Below are 17,032 nucleotides of genomic sequence, written 5' to 3'. Positions count from 1 at the left end.
TGGGGGGAGCCCACCCTAGCAGCTCTGTACACAAAGCCCCTCCACACACTGCCGTGTGACTTTAGGGTGCTCACTTAGCATCCCTGTCAGGAAAGTTCCAGTTGGTTCTATAGTGGGGGCATGTAGGGGGACCACATATCTCCACGGCAACCTAGACCCTAGTGAGCAAAGCCTATCAACTGTTCTGGGCCTGCTGACTACTCTGGGAAGAATGGAGGCAGGCGTCCCACCTAGCTTTCTGTGCCACTTCCCCTGGACACCTGACAGCACAGGGCTTCTCCTGCTTTTCCAGGAGGTCTTCATAGAGAAGCCCAGTTGGTGACAAGTTCTCTGCCACGGCCTGCAGTGAAGTTGTAATGATCGCTCTGTAGATGGTTCAGCAAGCCAAGTGACATGTTGGAACAAAGGAGGAACTGTGGATATGGCTCTCAGAGTCCTCAGCAGAGCGAGTGGGAGAGAGCTGTGTGCTCAGGACAGCCTCACTCACCATTATGACTTTTAGGATGTGGGGGTTTATGTAACATCCCTTTTTCTCAGCAAAATAAGTTCCTTATTTCTGAAACTCATGCTCCCAGAAGACCCAGTTCCTGATCTAGCTGTCCCATTAGAGCCTTCTATAGTACAGCACGCTTTTAACCAGGTGTTAAATCAGGAAACATTTAGGTCAGAACTGAGCCTAGTCTTAACCTTTCAAAGCAATGTATCCGTCCGTCTTCGGAAATGTTAATGAACGAAGAACAAAGAAATGTAAATCAAAAAATTTTTAAGCCCCAAATTTAAAAAACTAAGTGCTAGAAGCACCTTAAAACTTAACTTTTGGACTGTAGACTAGTGGTTACCAAAGAGTAGGGGAGAGTGGAGAGGGGGGAGGTAGACGGGGTAAAGGGGGTCAAATATGTGGTGACTAAAAGAAATCTAACTATGGGAGGTGAATACAATGTAAATATATATATATATGCCTTACTATTAAAGTGTACAGATGAAACTTATTAGATTTCGTTAACTAATGTCACCATAAAATAATTAATTAATTAAAAAACAACTTTGAAGCACAAATATGCAATCATGCAAGAGCGCACTATTAGGAAATTACTGGCAACTAAAAGGTAGGTGAGTTCCCTATCAATATGACTAAACAATGCACAGGAAAATTATTATTTAAAGGAATGGAGGTAGTCATGCACTGCCACTGTGGGAGATATTGTCTTATTCTTAAAAAGACAAATGAGAAAATTAGGTATTGTGGAGGAGGAAAAAAGAATGAATGTGACCATTATAATTAGTGCTGAGGAGCAGATGAGGAGCATTTATGTGCATTCTGGTCTTGGTCTGGGACTTTTGATGCTAGACCCAAAACAGTAGAAGGCAATTCGTGGTGCACATTTCATAAACAATAATTTATGTGTCTGAGCTCCTGTGTGGGTTGGACATGGTACTGAGTGCTTTTTCATGTATTATCTCATTTAATCCTTACAGCGGCCCTTGAGGTAAATCTAAGTATTATGTTCATTTTATGGATAAGCTGAAGTATGGAGAGGTGAAATACTTTGCCCAAGCTTCCCTGGTCAAAGGTGACATGGCTGGGGAAAATATCCATGTGGGCTGATTACCCACCCACCTTGCATGCAGCCTCTATGCTACTCATAGTGGGCTTCAGTTTGCTTTTTGATCATTGATTTATTCACCAGATATTGATGGAAAAGCTTCCATGTAGATTAAGAAATTATAAATTTAAAATACCATTGAATGTCCATAGCTCTTATTGACAAATGATTTTGGAGACGAAGTCATTAAATTTGTTTCTGTCTTCCACAGGATCCCCTTCTTATTACTTAAAACATTACTCATTGAGGAGTATTCTATTAAAAGAAAAATCTGTTGGTTTTTTAAAATACCTAAACCTTTAGGTAGGTGTGTCTCTTGGATAAGTCAGCAATTCTTTGAGTGTTTTCCTTCTTTCACTTACTTAACCATAATCAACCTTTAATTTTAATTTTAATGATCCGAATCACGAGGAGGAGCCTAATGTGGTAGCTGGTAGTTAGCACGTCACAGGTCTGATATCTCCCCCACTCCTTGGAAGCCAAGTGCAGGGGGTAGGAGATCTGTCTGGTTTCATATCTTGGTCACAGAATCTCCTGGGGACTGGTGTCTCATCTGTACAGCAGGTCTCTTAGCCTGCCAGCACCCTGCCTGAAGCATCCCAGGAAGATACAAAACACAGTGGGTCATGCCCTTTGCTTATGAATGACTCACTGGGCCGTATCACAAAACCCAAGGATAAACCCATAGACCAATGGGAGAAAATAAAGCAAGCCTGAAAAAGAAATGAAGAGATAGATTCTAACAACCTTTAACTAAAAATCTGAAATGAATAAAGGATCTTGAAGTCACTTGACAGTATGCCCCACATGTATAGATATACATGTGTATACACCCACACAAATATACACATGCACATGGCTATACACACAAATGTGTGTATGCATTCACATGGATACACATGGGTATATGTCCACATATAAATACACACATATGCATACACATGCATATATGCCCAAACATATATGTCTGCACACAGAAGTACGCACAGGTGTATGTGTCTACACATATAAACACATGCGTATATGTCCACACACAGAAAAGTGCACACACATAGCAGTATATAGATATGCAAGGTACAGGCAGTCATTGCATGTAAACAGCCCTTTTGAATGAAATGAACCGTTCTCAGGTAGTAGCTGGTCCCTGGGTTTCTGCTATTGGTCTATTACTGCAGTCACTGTAGGTAGGGAAGGGGGTTCTCTTGGCACAGGCAGCAGTTTCCTTCTGTGGATCCCTCACTTGCCTCATTGAACAGCCTGCTGGGGCCGGTAGAGACTCACTCACAGCCCGCTCTGGGTTGCACCCACCCATGTGGGCTCCCACACATGGTCCCCATTCCCACGCTCCCCATGGGCAGATTCCTGGTAGGTCAGTAAGAGAAGAGAGACAGATCACTAGAGGCCTGATCACAGTGCCTGAAATCTGGTGGGCCACCTGGTACAGTCCATTTCAGTTGTTTAATCAAATTTTCTACTCTTTCTGCAGGTGGGGAGGATGGATGGTGGTAGAGAGTGGAATGATTCATGGTCTCCCTCTGCAAAGAGTCACAAATGTACATGTGTTTGTGTGCATGTGTGCTCCAGCTACACCCTCCTCCCTCCTTCCGTCCCAGAATAATAGCTAGCATACATGGAGCTCTTTACTGTGTGCCAGGCATGTGTGCTTTATATGTTTGATCTCATTCACTCCACTTAACCCTATAAGTTAATGCTAATACTAACCTCATTTTACAAATAAAGAAACAGAGAAGTTGTGTCATCGCTAGTACCCCCAAGTTCCCAATACCATGGGAAGGCTTCTTATCATCACAGTATAGTGTATGGTGTAGAGTCCATCCCAGTGCTGTGCAATAGAACTTTCTGCAATGATGGAAATGTTCTGTACCATCCAATGCCGTGGCCACAAGCCACATGTGGCTATTGAGCACGTGAAATGTGACTAGTGCTTCTGAGGAACTCAGTTTCTAGTATTTCTTCATTTTAGTTAATTTAAAGTTAAATTTCAGTAGCCACTCCTTGGCTAGTGGCTACAGTACTGGACAGTGCTATGCATGTGGGCCCTCCTCAGAAGCTCTCTAAAGAAGACGTAGGAGGCTATGCTTTTAGTGGCCTTTGACTCGATTGGTGTTATTCATTGATTGATTGATTTACAAAATCCTGTCTGAACCTATCTGGGGTACTAGGCAGTTCAGGTGATGTGAAAGCAGTCGGAATCCCTACCTGCGTAGAGCACATTCCACAGTTCTTTTTGAGCTGAGACCAGGAAGCAGCCTGATGTCTGTAACAGTCATGCATGTTTGAAAGGACTCTGACATGAACTTTTGACATCTGCAGCCCCAGTGAGTCACCCAGTCTGACACCTCAGAGCTTCCCATTTTTGATCCCCTCCGTTTCTATTATCCCCCTCCTGGATGTGTGATGTCTCCTCTCTCCTCTTCCTTCCTATGCAATTCTAACTTTAAAAAATTTTTATATTTTTTTAAATTGTGGTTACAGTCACATAGCACTAAATATACCACCTCAAACATTTTTAAGTGTGCAGTTCAGTAGTGTTAAGTATATTCACATTGTCGTGCATTAGATCTCCAGAACTTTTTCATCTTGCAAAACTGAAACTTCGTGCCCATTAAACACTAATTTCCCCTCCTCCCAGCCCTTGGCAACCTTCTTTCTACTCTCTGTTTCTCTGATTTTGACTACTTTACCTCATCCAAGTGAAATCATACAGCATTTATCCTTTCGTATCTGGCTTATGTCACAGTGTATATTGTCCTCGAGGTTTATCCATATTGTATCAAGTGACAAGATTTTCTTCTTTCTTAAAGCCAAATAATATTCCATTGCATGTATATACCACCTTTTCTTTATCCATCCATCTTTTGATGGACATTTGGGGTCCCTTCTATCTTTTCTTCTTTTTCCTCTCATTTTCCCCAAATATTTAAAATAGCTAGACAGTTATTGTATTAGATGAGGAGCAGTTTGTGCTTATTTCATATTTTAAGAGCAGCAAGAGATGCGCTCCCCCCATCATCATGCCAGATGTACCCAATATGTTTCACCAGAGTAGATTTTTAGTCTAGTGAAACCTTCCACTGATTTTTAATTTCTCTAGGTCATCAACTTTCCATACACCAGAGAAATTCCCCAGGCCTGCCTAGGCAATGACCTTGTTCAAATGGTAGGTTGGACAGGCATTGCATTTGGGTAATGTTTGGGTATGTTAAGTAACAGTAGTTTAGGCAAATTAAGGGTCTATTTTTTTCTCCTATCAAAGTGGAGAGGTAGTTTGCCTAGGGTGACATGGTAGCCCCTCAATGCCACTGGAGACTCAGGCTCTTGGGTTTCATCCTTCGAGGTCACTGTCATCAGTGAGGTTCCACGATGACCATCAAAACCCCATGTCCACGGTTTGGGCAAGAGGAAGGGAAACATAAAGGGCAGAAGAAGGGTGTGCCTGCTATATCTGCCCCCTTAACAGGCTTCTCAGAAGTGCCATCGGGGCTCTGTTCACTTCCCATCAGCTAGAGCGTGGGAGATGAGGCGCATTGCTGCCCTGAATAAAATTTAATTATGATGGAATGTAACTATGAGAAGTGAACACACAATGTAAATAGATATATGCCTTACTGTTAAAGTGTACAGCTGAAACTTACTGGATTTCGTTAACTAATGTCACTATATAAAAAATAATAAATTTTTAAAAATGAAAAAAATTGCTTCGAATTTAAAACTGTTCGCTCAAGGGGCAATTTTAAAGTTAAAAATAAACTTTTTTTATTGTCTCAAAAAAAAATTTAATTATGATGGGAAGACAGAAGGGTTCTGAACATAGGGCAGGCAGCCAAAAGCTCCTCATTCACCTGGTGGTCTTCAGCATCTACCCTCTTGGGGTTCAGACCGTGATACCAATAATTTGGGGCACAGACTCCTATCAAATAGCCTGCCCTTGATACTAGAGGCATCTGACTGCCTTTTTTGTTTTTGTTTTTGCTGCTAGAGCATGCCAGCTCCCCTTTGTGAGTACAGACTCTAAATTCTTTCAAAAATAGAGGAAAGGGTCCGTTATATCTGTCTGGTCTCAATTTCTTTGTGTCTCTGGTCATGGAGAAGTGTGGGATAAAGTAGCTGCCTGTGAGCACTCTTGGATGGGTCTGTTTTAAAATTCTTCTATTTAAATGGGTTTTAAAATGTGAAAAAAAAAATTCTTTCAGATGATAGTTCATCAAACTGCAGTTTAATAAAGACACTCATTCATACTAATTAGGCCTTCATTAAAAAGGATGGGGAGAGTTACTGAAGCTTGTTTGCAAGAGGCTGCGATGACACAGATACCCTCATGGTTTGAGCAGAGGCGTAACTTAATCTTCCTCCCTGTTTCACTGTGGGTCTGTGAAGGACGCGGGGTGCAGGGAGTGCAAGAATGCAGTTAAGTCTTGGCTCCCCAAAGGAATGAAACAGAAACTGGGCAGGGCAGTGAGGGGTTGAACCCTACTTCTGAGGATTCATTGGGAATGCCAGAGAATCTAGGCATGGCTTCATTTTTGGATCTTTGTAAGCAGAGCTTACAGGCCTTGGGCACCCAGGAGCTGGCCTTTCAGGAGATGCAGCTGTAAGACCAGGGAAAAGAAACCTCACAGTTGGGGCAGAGGAGACCCAGGCCCAGGAGCCCTCAGACCAGCTGCACAGAGGCAGAAAAGGCAAGTTCAGACTGCAGGAGAGAGAGAAGGCAGGCAGGAACCGGGATCTACATAGTACCTACACTAGTGTCGGTGAACAGGGTGCCTGCTGTGGGCCAGGAATGAGCCCAGGAAAACAGCCTATGTTTTAGAGACCTGGGTTTGCTGCTTACTTTAGGCAAGTGGCTCACTCTTGGCCCTTTGGGGAAAGGACTGTGAATTCTCGATGGCCTCTGGTTTCATGATCCAGACTCGGGGATGGCTATCAAAGGAGTAAAAGCAAAGGTTCTGTGGCGGATAGGGAACTTGTTATGTCCCAATCTCTCCCCCTTAACCCAGTAGCTTCTGTGGGTTTCCTGTGAAGAAACAAAACAAAGCAGTTTCCTAAACTTAAGGCAAACAAGAAGTAGAAGTGATTAGCCAGAGGGAAGCGGGGAGCAGCGTAATTACTGGCATTTATACTGCTCCAAAACCAGGAGCTATCTTGCTTAAAATGGGCTATCACATTCTGCAACATAGCAGTTAAAGATATTTATACGTTTATCACAGTTATATTAAGTTAGGATGGGCAAAGTTATGCCACTGTAACAGACAATGCCAATGTCTAATGTGAGTCGACTAGAGTCTCTGTTTCACATGTACTGATTGCAGGACTGAAGCTAATGAAGCCTCATCATCTGGAAAATTGCAGTCACGCTGATGAGAGAAGAGGATATGGCAAATTGAGGGCTGGCTCTTGACACTTTCATCTGGAACCAGCACAAGTACTTTGGCTTACATTTTGTTGGCCCAGAGAAGTCACATAGCCATACCTAAGTTGAAGAGCATGGGCCGGGGGGTGAGGGGGGGTGCCCTCCTACCATGTGTTGAAAGAAAAGGACCCTTAAGTAGTGATGAATAGCACTGCCAAGACCAGTATTTTAATAAAGAGTTATATTTTTACTGAAAAAGGGTCAGGAACTGAGTCACTTGCTAACCCCAAATCCCTATGTTATTTACACCTGAAGAAAGCTGAGATTGCCACATTACCTCTGACCATAGTATTTTTTTTAATCTCAGGCACAATGTCCAGAAGGAAATAAATCTTGCCAAGTTTAACTTATAAAATGATAGCTTGTCAGCCACCCAAATTAGGAAGACAGATTGAAACAGCAGCCTGCTGCTATTGCAGAGCAGGCAATTTGCCGTGTATTAAGCTTAAAGAGTGATTTAAAGAGGATTCTGTCCAACATGATGACTTGCTCTGCGTTTTTATGGAACCTAAAGCAAGAGCTGACCTCTTCGGCTTTTTTCATCCTTCATGACAAATGATGGGATTTGGAGTGAAGGTTGTAGAATGGAAGGAGAGCAACAGTCTGCCTGCAGATTTGTTACTGGTGAATTTCAGGGCAGATTCTCTTTGTGCAATGATCATGTTATTCTGTCTTTCTGAAGTCTTTTGTAAGCAAAGGAGACTTTTTCTTTATTAACTGTATCTGTAGGCATTCTCTCTCAGTAAACTCCAATTCCTGTGTTTATAAATATGTGCATTTGTGAGAATTGAATTAAATACCCACTGTGTGGAAAGAACTATGAGAGTTGCAATTGGGGGTACAAAGGAAAATAGGATGTTAAGCTCCTTGAATGCATTTGAATTTAAGGGGCTCACAGATAAAATGTGAACACATGCATTAATAATCTTTTTTCACTCTGGAGTGGATTGTAATATTCATGGTCCCCAGGAAACCTCCCTGTGTCACACCCCGTGGCAGTGTGGCTTTGCTTTTCTCTCCCACCCCTTGAATCGGGGCTGGCCTGTTGCTTGCTCTAGCTGAGTCCTGCAGAAGGGATGCTGTGTGACTTCAAGGCTAGGCCATGCTCTCTTGAGATACTTCATTTTTATGTAAAGAAGCTCTAGGAAGCTTCCTGGATGATGAGAGCCATGTGGAGGGAAAGGTCCAGCTGACAGCCAGCTCATACCACCAAACATGTGAACGAGGCCATTGGACCCAGGCAGCCCCAGTCAGTCCCATCAGACTGCATATGTGTGAGTGAGCCTGGGCAGCACCACGAAGAATGGACCATCTCCCCAGCTGAGCATGGCCCATATTGCAACCCTCAGAGCTATGAGCAAGACAATGGTTGTTATTTGGGTGTGTTTTATGAGCCCAGTGGTTGTTCTTTGCCCAGCCTCTGCACTTACCCTCTGTGATGGCCACACAGACCTTCTTGCCATTTCCCAATGTAATGTGATTTTTAGCACCTTCCTGGATACGTTGTCTCTTTAGTCAAGAGTGCCGGCCTCTCCTTTCCTTCCTTGGAACTTTTCTGTCCTATATTCAAGACCCAGGTGCCTCTCCTGATTCCACTCTGGAGCCCTTCATATACATCTCCTTTATTGGCACTTTCTCCATTGCCCTATGGTTGTTTACAGGTTAGTATCTCCCATTGGATGCTGATCTCCTAGGAAAAAAGGCTGTTTCCTCTCTTTTATTGACTCTTGGGCCCCTACTTAGATCCTAGGGCATGGAGGTCCATTGGGTGAAGAGTCCTGGAAAACAACTACGGGAGAGTGAGTGCCTCAATGAGAGTCGATGCTGTCAAGTTTTGGATGTAACCAGATACCATACAGCAGTGCTTCTAAAACTTCAGTGATGTGCACGTGAATCAGAATGTTCAAATACATATTCTGATTCAGTTGATATGTAGGAGGGGCCAAGGGTCTGCATTTCTGTTAAGTTCCCATGGTCCATACTTTGCATGTCAAGGCCACAGAAGATGACCAGTCTTCAGTGGTTCTCAGAAATAAGTAATAGAGATGAGTGTTGACAGGAGCGTGCCTATGGCTGCAGAGTATATAGCATATGACTAAAAAAGTGAGCCTAGTCATTTTCAGGGTGCTTCAATTGAAGAGAAACAGTAGAAGGAGATAGATATTTATTGGGAAAGGAATGTTCTAAAAAGCTCAGATTTTTAAAGGACCTACCAAAATTAAGGCAAGGAGAATCAATTATATAAGTACTATTGTCGATGTAAGTTCTGAACAAGAACAAGGATGAGATCGACATATGGTTTGAGTTCTTAAAAGCATGAGAAGAAAGCAGTGAACACTAGGGAGCTGTACATACGAGGCCAACTTATTATTTGAAAAGATCACTAGACTGCTGGAACAGAGATATGTATGTAGTCGTGGCATACAGAGCATTTCAGTAAGGTGTTTGGCAGTGTCTTTCCTGAGACAGATCCTGTGGTCAATATGAAAGAGCATGCACATTTGAAAATGTACAATATGTGCATTTGCAAAGATACCTGTACATTTTAGGGACTAGTTGGAAAGCAAAATAGTAAGAAAACTGATTGATGAAGGTTTATCAATGCAGAAAAATGCCCCAGAATTTATGTTGGTAGTTCATTTGAAGATATAGGTGGACTACTTATGAAATCTAAAGTTCCTTCCAAAACAAATTATCGTAAGACTAAAATATACTCTTTCTATTGGAAAAATGAGTGAAGGCAAAGTCAAGGGGACATGGTGGACTTTAGAAATGCTGGTATCTCATCCCGTGGTTGCTGGTGCCAAGTCAATCTGTAGCTGATTATTGTTTTGAATATGTACTCAAATTAGCTGTGTGGCAGGCCATCTGCCGTCTCCTCCAGTCTTGGTTGATAAGTCCTGGAAAAGAGAAATACTGACAAAATGCAAATAACCTACTAAACTGATAATATTAAGAAATATAAGGTCTGTTGTGGGGATGGGAAAGGAATAAGTGATTATCTTCTTAGTCCTTTATGTCTTTCCTTCCTCTTTTGTTTCTTCCTGTTGGAGAAAGACAGGTCAATAAGAAATACTGGGTCAGACCAAAAGTCACAAGGGAACAAGGAGACTCAGTTGTGAGAATGCATTTTGCAGCCTCCCAAACTAGTCTCTTTGTTTAAACTCAAGAACTGGCATCCTCTCGGTTCCACTGGCGGACTTGCTGTGGTGGGAATCTTAGTCAGATTTTCTGGTGCTGGGGTTGCAGTTTCTGCCCTAATGGGGCTACCACCTAGATTCCCTGGGTTGCCTTCTCATTAATCCATGAGCCTAATCCTATCTTACTGCCCATTGTGGCTTCCCGCCCAAGCATGACTCAAGTTTTTTGAGTAGCAGGCTTGAACTGATTGGACAACTGTCATTTACATGTGCATACTGCTGTATAGTTGCCAAACATTTCTATATTCACATTCATTTCCTTTTAATGCTCATAGATACCCCCCCAAGGAGCTGTCACTGTTCAATTGGAACAGTAATGCTAAAGCAAACAAGACTCCACCAAGGAGGAGACAGTGACCATCTAAGATCTCATGGCTAATGAGTAGAAGACCTAAACTGTGATTACACACCCTACCACCAGTTCTTCCCCTTCAGAGTGAGTCATTGAATAAAGAAGAGTTTGCAAATATTGATTGAAGAAGAGTTTGCAAACTCCAATGCCTGCAGGGGCTCTGCAGGTAGCAGCAATGAGTGAAGCAGACCAGACATAAAGCCTTAGGGAGCAGTGAGGCCCGTGTCCAGCTGGAGAACAGGGGGCCGTCCAAAGAGGGCAGCCATTGTTCACTGTGTGATTGTTTTATGTGAGGATGTGGGCCAGCACTGCCAGCTCTTCCAAGTTTAGGCAATGCTGAAAATTAGAGTTTTAAAATATTGACAGCGGATTCAGTTCTTTCCAAAACACTCTATGGCTCAAACGAAAATCATCATCACACAACCCTCCAGTTTTGATCAGTGGATTACAGTAACGCTCCCTGGTGAGTGAGGCTTAGCTTTTTTTGAGGGTGTTTGCATTTTTAAAGTTTGTGGAAACAATTTCATTTCTAATTAATGCAGTCCGTCTTCTTTCATTTGTAGCACCTTATTGTGCCTGCTCTGGGTCCCTTAGCTTCAACGAATTTTGGCTAAAGAGAGTGGGAAAATAGAGATGCACTGTGCACAGTGTTGCCTTGCAGCTAAATTGCATTTCCCCCATCCTGACTGCATGCGGGTCTGAACCCCTCAAGGTGGCAGCGCCTCAGGATATTGAGGGAGAGGCTATCTAAACGTACTCTGGGAGATATACAGAAATCAGTAAAAACCATTTTCTATAAATTCTCGAAAAGCGGGGAAATGGCTATCTGAGCCTTAGTTTATACTTTGGGGGTTGTTGCAAAACAGGTCCACTTTTAAATTGCAGTTGTTAATCATTTATGCCCACTGTTAGAAGAAGGAGCTCCGCACCAGAAAGGGTTCAGTTTCATCCTGGGCTGTGCGGTGGGCTCATGCTGAGCAGGCTTCATACTGAGGAAGGAGTTTTAGAGGACCATAGAATCAGCTCTGAAATGAAGTGTCCACCCAGCAGGAGTGATTAAAAAAATATTTGGGGGGAGAAGGTTTACCTTGATAGAGGAAACTCATTAGAGCCTCAGTGGTTCTCAGCCTTGGCCCTTCGGAATCTCTCGGGAGCTTCAAAAACTATGGCTCTCTGGGCCCAGCCTCAGAGATTAGGATTTAATTGGTCCGGGGTCTGTCAGGGTACCAGCTCCAAGTACCCTAGTGGAGAACCACGACCCCGAATCTTGAGTTTCAGACTTTTCACTGCATCAGAGCACCTGGGGACTCTATTTAAATGTCAGTTGCTGAGCCCCAGCTTGTCTTCTGAATCGGAACCTAAAGGAGGCCCTGGAATCTGTTTTTTTAAAGGCCCCAATTTCAGCCTTGCCCCAGGTGATCTTTGGCTGGATTGTGAGCAGCCCTTTCTTAACCCTGGAGTATGTGCCCACTTACAAATACATACACGAACTATTTATTAGTTGCAAATATGCTGTTTGCAACTAATAAATAGATACACTTAAGTGTCCCACTTTGGACAAGCACGTGAGGGGAAAATAGGTTTCCTGAAATGGAGGTCAGTTAAGGGACAAAGGCTGTGGCTGCCAATTTCTTCACTGCCAGGGTGTGGGATCGGGGAGGTTCTGTTTTGCAAAGGGGGAGCAGGTGAGGACTGGATCAGGCCCAGCTGGTAGCAATGGCTTTCTGGGTAAACTCAGGCCTTCCCAGCAAGAGGTCTTCAGTCCACCGAGCTTATGTCCTTGCTTCCTATCTGGAATGGTGGCTCATAGAAATGGCGCCACATAGCTGTCAATGCAAGACTGAGAGCTGTTTGTCCCCTTTTCTTTGTTCTTTTTAGGACTCTAGAAAACAAGTCTATGGCCATGCCACCCTGAACGAGCCTGATTTCATTTGATCTCGGAAGCTAAGCAGGGTCGGGCCTGGTTAGTACTTGATGGGAGACCACCTAGGAAGACCAGGTGCTGTAGGCGTAAAAAATAAAAAATAAGGAATTGTAAACTGACAAGGTCCTTGCAATCTGTGAGGTCAACCAAGGGTGGCCTCGCCAAAAAAAAAAAAAAAAAAAGACTTCCGAAAACAGCTTTGCCCAGTATGATAAATTTTTATTTATTCTCTATTGATTAAAGAAATCACCATCAAATATACCTTTGAGACCTCTGAATGTCATGATTTTATTTCTGGCGATATAATATTTGTGTTTCTGGGTATTAATGGGTTAGAAAAGCTTATGAAACAAAAGCGGTTTGTTTTTCCTGCATCTGATTCTTATACCCCTTATCTCAAAATTTGCTTTGCACTTTTAGTGTTGGTCTTTGTGTAACTTGAGTCACTTGCTAATATTTTTTTTGTTTTTGTTACTTTGTGATAAGAGAAGAATTTCTGCGAGCTGCAGTTCGAGAAAGAGAAGGTACAAATATCAAATATCACCTAAGCCTATATGGACTCCTGGTCTCATTTTCTCCCTGTATTTACAGGAGACACTTCGTTCTAACTGTTTAGGCCTGTCTGCTAGAGATGTCCTTTCTGGTTTCCACCGTGTCTAATTATTAACACTGAGGGATACTATAAGTTGTCGGTTAGAAAAGAGGAGAAAACTTAACGTTTAAGGAACTAATTTTATTGCATCTCAAAATGGCTTTGGTGTAAATCTACCACATGTGTCTTTTTATAAATTGTCAAACACTTTGCTTTAACTCCAAGAGTATTACACTCCAGTTGGGCGATGTCTTTTTCCATTTTGTTGTTGTTGTTGTTGTTATTTTGTTATGCTAATAAATAGCCAATTTCACATAGCATAAGTAATACAGGCTTTATGCTGTAGAGCTGTGCAGTTCCTTTGACACTCGCACAGGCAGAGAACTTTTGTGCAGGGAATAGAATGCCCACTTAATATGTCCATTTCTCATGCATTTCTTCATGGAAGGGAGTCATTAATTATGGCAGCCATTTAGGAGATTTTATTCCCAAGACTGAATTTCCTGTCCATATATCCAAAATGCCTGATTCTGCAGATTTTGGGGATAGAAGAAACGATTCAGGAACACATAAGATATTGAGTATGAGTCTCAGTGATTTTTGTTGTTGTTGTTCAAAGCGTCATATGTTTTGTTTTCCTTGCTTACATGTGGAACTGACCCCTAAATGTACTGATAAGAGAAGAATAAGTAAGCAAACCCTCCTAGGGTTTGAGGCTTTTGTAAAAGTCACTTGGTTTCAGCAAACCAGACTGGAACACGAGCCTTTTGTTTGCTGTTGAAAGTTTAGCACTTGAATTTCGGGTTGGGCCGTTCAGTTCATTAAGGAAAATGTGGACACCTCATGCCAACGCCTGTTTTCTTTAGCCCCTGAGAATGGAAGGCATTGTGTGTTCGGTACACACACAGAAAAAGCTAACAGTGACTCAATTGTGCCCTGGGAACAAAAGCTCTTACCTAGGGACAAGATGGGAGACCCCAGGCTTCTGCTTGCCCTGCTTCATGCTTAGCAAAGTTTGCCTTGCTGGAAACCCCAGAGCAAATGTCTGACCTGTTGCTGGTGTTTGCATGTGAAATTAATCCATGAATTGCTTTCTCCTGGAGCTTACAAATAAGAGAACGTGGCACATTTGGAAGAGACCAAGAGTCCAGGCCCTAGGCCCTCTGACAAAGACCAGACATTAAGCGGAAAGAGGAGACTAAAAGGAAATAAGAGAGTTTGGTTCCCCTGTCAGTCTGCTTCTTTGCAAACACCCCAGTGATACATATTGATGGTTGCGTCATGTGGCTGCACATCTGCATGCCGGCATTCAGCTTTGGTTAAATCCATTTTAAAACCATTTACCCACTATCCAGTTGTCGGCAGCAATCGGTAAATGAGAAGGTGAAAATTAGGGGACATTCAGCATTGCAAGTGGACAGGGACAGTCCCTTGGTTCTGCTCTCATATGAATGGAATGTCACTGAATCTCCTTGAATGGTGACAATGTGGGTGGAAGCCTGTTTTCACTAGAGAGCAGCCAAGAGTTGGCTTTGTTGTTGGCTTTGCTGTTGGCTTTGCTGTTGGCTTGAGCCAGTGCTTTGGTTAATGACCCTAAGTCTCAGGACATTGTACTTTTTTTTTTGCGTTTGGAGTATCAGTCAAGGCCAACATTTTGAGTGTTCTTTATTCGTTAGGGAGAATGTTGGCTTGCCCAGGGTTGAGAATACAGTGTCACAAGCAAAAGGAGTTGCTTCAGAATTTGAAATTCCTATTCCCCCAGTGGTTCTCTTGAGTTTTGGTAAATCTAGACTAATGAATATAGCAGCTAATAATAATAATGGTAGCAAAAACAAAGCTAACATTTACTGACCTTTAACACTGTACCATGCCCTTTATAAGCATTATCATTTATAATCCTTACATTAAGTGATTTTTATTTTAAAAATAAGGCAAAATAAAAAGCAAATATTTAGATTGGGTCCCAGGACAATGTCTAAATATGTTATATTCTCGTTGAAGTCATGACATCATAGATCTAAGCCAGCATTTTCCCAACTTCAGTGTGCTCATGAGTCTTCTGGGATCTTGTTAACATGCAGGTTCTGATTTGGTAGGTCTGCAGATTCAAAGAACATACTGGGAGGCAAGTTTCTAAGTCAGACATTGCTGAGCCTGGCCCATCATTGGAATTGCCTGGAGAGATTCTAAACACGCAGCTTCCCTCTGACCTCTGAGATGATGATTCTTAAGAAGCTAGCCTTGCTTTTACAAAACAGTGAGCAAACTGGGCCCTGAGGGCATCTGTGATCTATACAGGATCACGCACAGTGAGAACCCAGACTCTGGGGGCCTGGAACGTGTTCCTTCCACGTACTACCCATGACTTAACGTCAACTGGTACCATCTGCTGAAAGGTGCACACAAGACCCCCCTGGCGGGCCCGTCGTGCACTGCACATTTCTCTCAGGTGTACTACAGCTAACACTGTCTCTTCAGGATAGAAATGCTGCTCCCCAAAGAGACAGTGACACTCGAGTTCTATCTTTTGTACATAGCCATTTATTTACACGACATCTGGAGTTGACTTGAGGAGGAAGAAGAGAAGGGGAGGGAGACGTGAGTCTGGGGTGGTGGGGATATGTGGTTCTGAAGGAGGCCTGGTATGTTTGCAGAAGCGGGCAGCACAGCTGGAGACTTCCCCCAACATAGCTGCATTGTTGCTGCCTGTCCCTGACCAGGGAGGTTCAGACTTCTGGAAGTACTCCCAACCAGCTAGCGTTTATGTCAATTCTTGTGGCCTTAGGACTCTGACCTTCTCAAGTCACTTCTACACAGCTCCAGTGTCCAGGAACTTGACAAGCTGTAGGAAAGGGTCTTGCAGGATTCATGCCTTTGATCTCCAGGATTCTAACCCAAACCAACCTTTGATCATTTGGGGTTTTGAAGGTTTCTTGAGAAGTATTTTCATTATTGAATGTTTGTTAGGGTTTGTTTTGACTGCTTGTTCCAACAAAACCAAAATTATAATGGTTTAAAGAAAAGAGGAGTTTATAGCTATCTCACATAGAAGGAGTCCGGAGCAGATGTGGCAGCTCTGTGGTATCAAGGACTTTGCCTCCTTTTATGATGTCACTCTGCCATCCTAAACATGTGACTTTCATTTCAGAGTTCAATATGGCTGCTCATGCTCCAGCCATCACATCTTCATTCCATCCAGCAAGAAGAAAGAAGAGAGGAAGAGGCCATGCTCTTTCGCATATAAGACTTTCCTTGGATGTTGCACACAATACTTCTGCTTATATCTTATTGTCCATAACATGGTTACATAACCACAGCTAAGTAGTTATGAGCATAAGAAAGGCTAGGAAATGTGATCTTTATTTCAAGTTGCCAGATACCCAGCTAAAAATTGGCAATTCTAGGACTCAAGACAAAGGAAAGATCAAATATTGGGATAGATAACTGTCCCTGCCTCACCAGGATCTTACGGTCATTTCCAAAGCCATGTTTGGGTTATGTCCACATGTTTCAGATCAATGCCTCTGAGCCATTTTATATACCACAGGGGGTTTTGGATCATGCTGGATCTCTTCAGCGTTCTTCCAAGGGGAGTCAGAGCTAGCCATTTTAGGTTTTATTCCACTAATTATGATTTAATGATTTAATTAATTAGAGCTGATATGGAATGCAGATATAAGGAGAAAGTTGCTGACAATAATCAGGTTAAAGTCAGAAGACAAAGACTCGTAGATTCTAGCAGTTTCTCTGGTGCTATCTTCAACTTGCTGGGGATGTATTGCACGTGCATTTGGAGCCCTAATAAGATCAACAACAGTAACCACAGCAAGAATAGAAAAATGGACCAAGTCTCAGCAGCAGAAAGGATGTTTGAGTCAGCATTGGGTAGTTTCTGGGGCAGGATGCAGCCTATGAATCTTAAGATTTGC

General features: G+C 42.7%; 1 protein-coding gene and 1 pseudogene across 1 annotated transcript in view; both read left to right on the top strand.

The window, feature by feature from the left end:
- Nucleotides 1–17,032, top strand: part of DAPK1 (death associated protein kinase 1) — a 166,239-nt gene that overhangs the window by 42,335 nt on the left and 106,872 nt on the right. The window lies entirely within an intron of this gene.
- Nucleotides 12,481–12,598, top strand: LOC112483143 (annotated as a pseudogene).

Source organism: Pteropus alecto, unplaced genomic scaffold (assembly GCF_000325575.1).
Source record: "Pteropus alecto unplaced genomic scaffold, ASM32557v1 scaffold206, whole genome shotgun sequence".
NCBI classification, from domain to species: Eukaryota; Metazoa; Chordata; class Mammalia; order Chiroptera; family Pteropodidae; genus Pteropus; species Pteropus alecto.
Note: the sequence above shows the minus strand (reverse complement) of the source record. Positions and strands in the feature narration are given on the sequence as shown.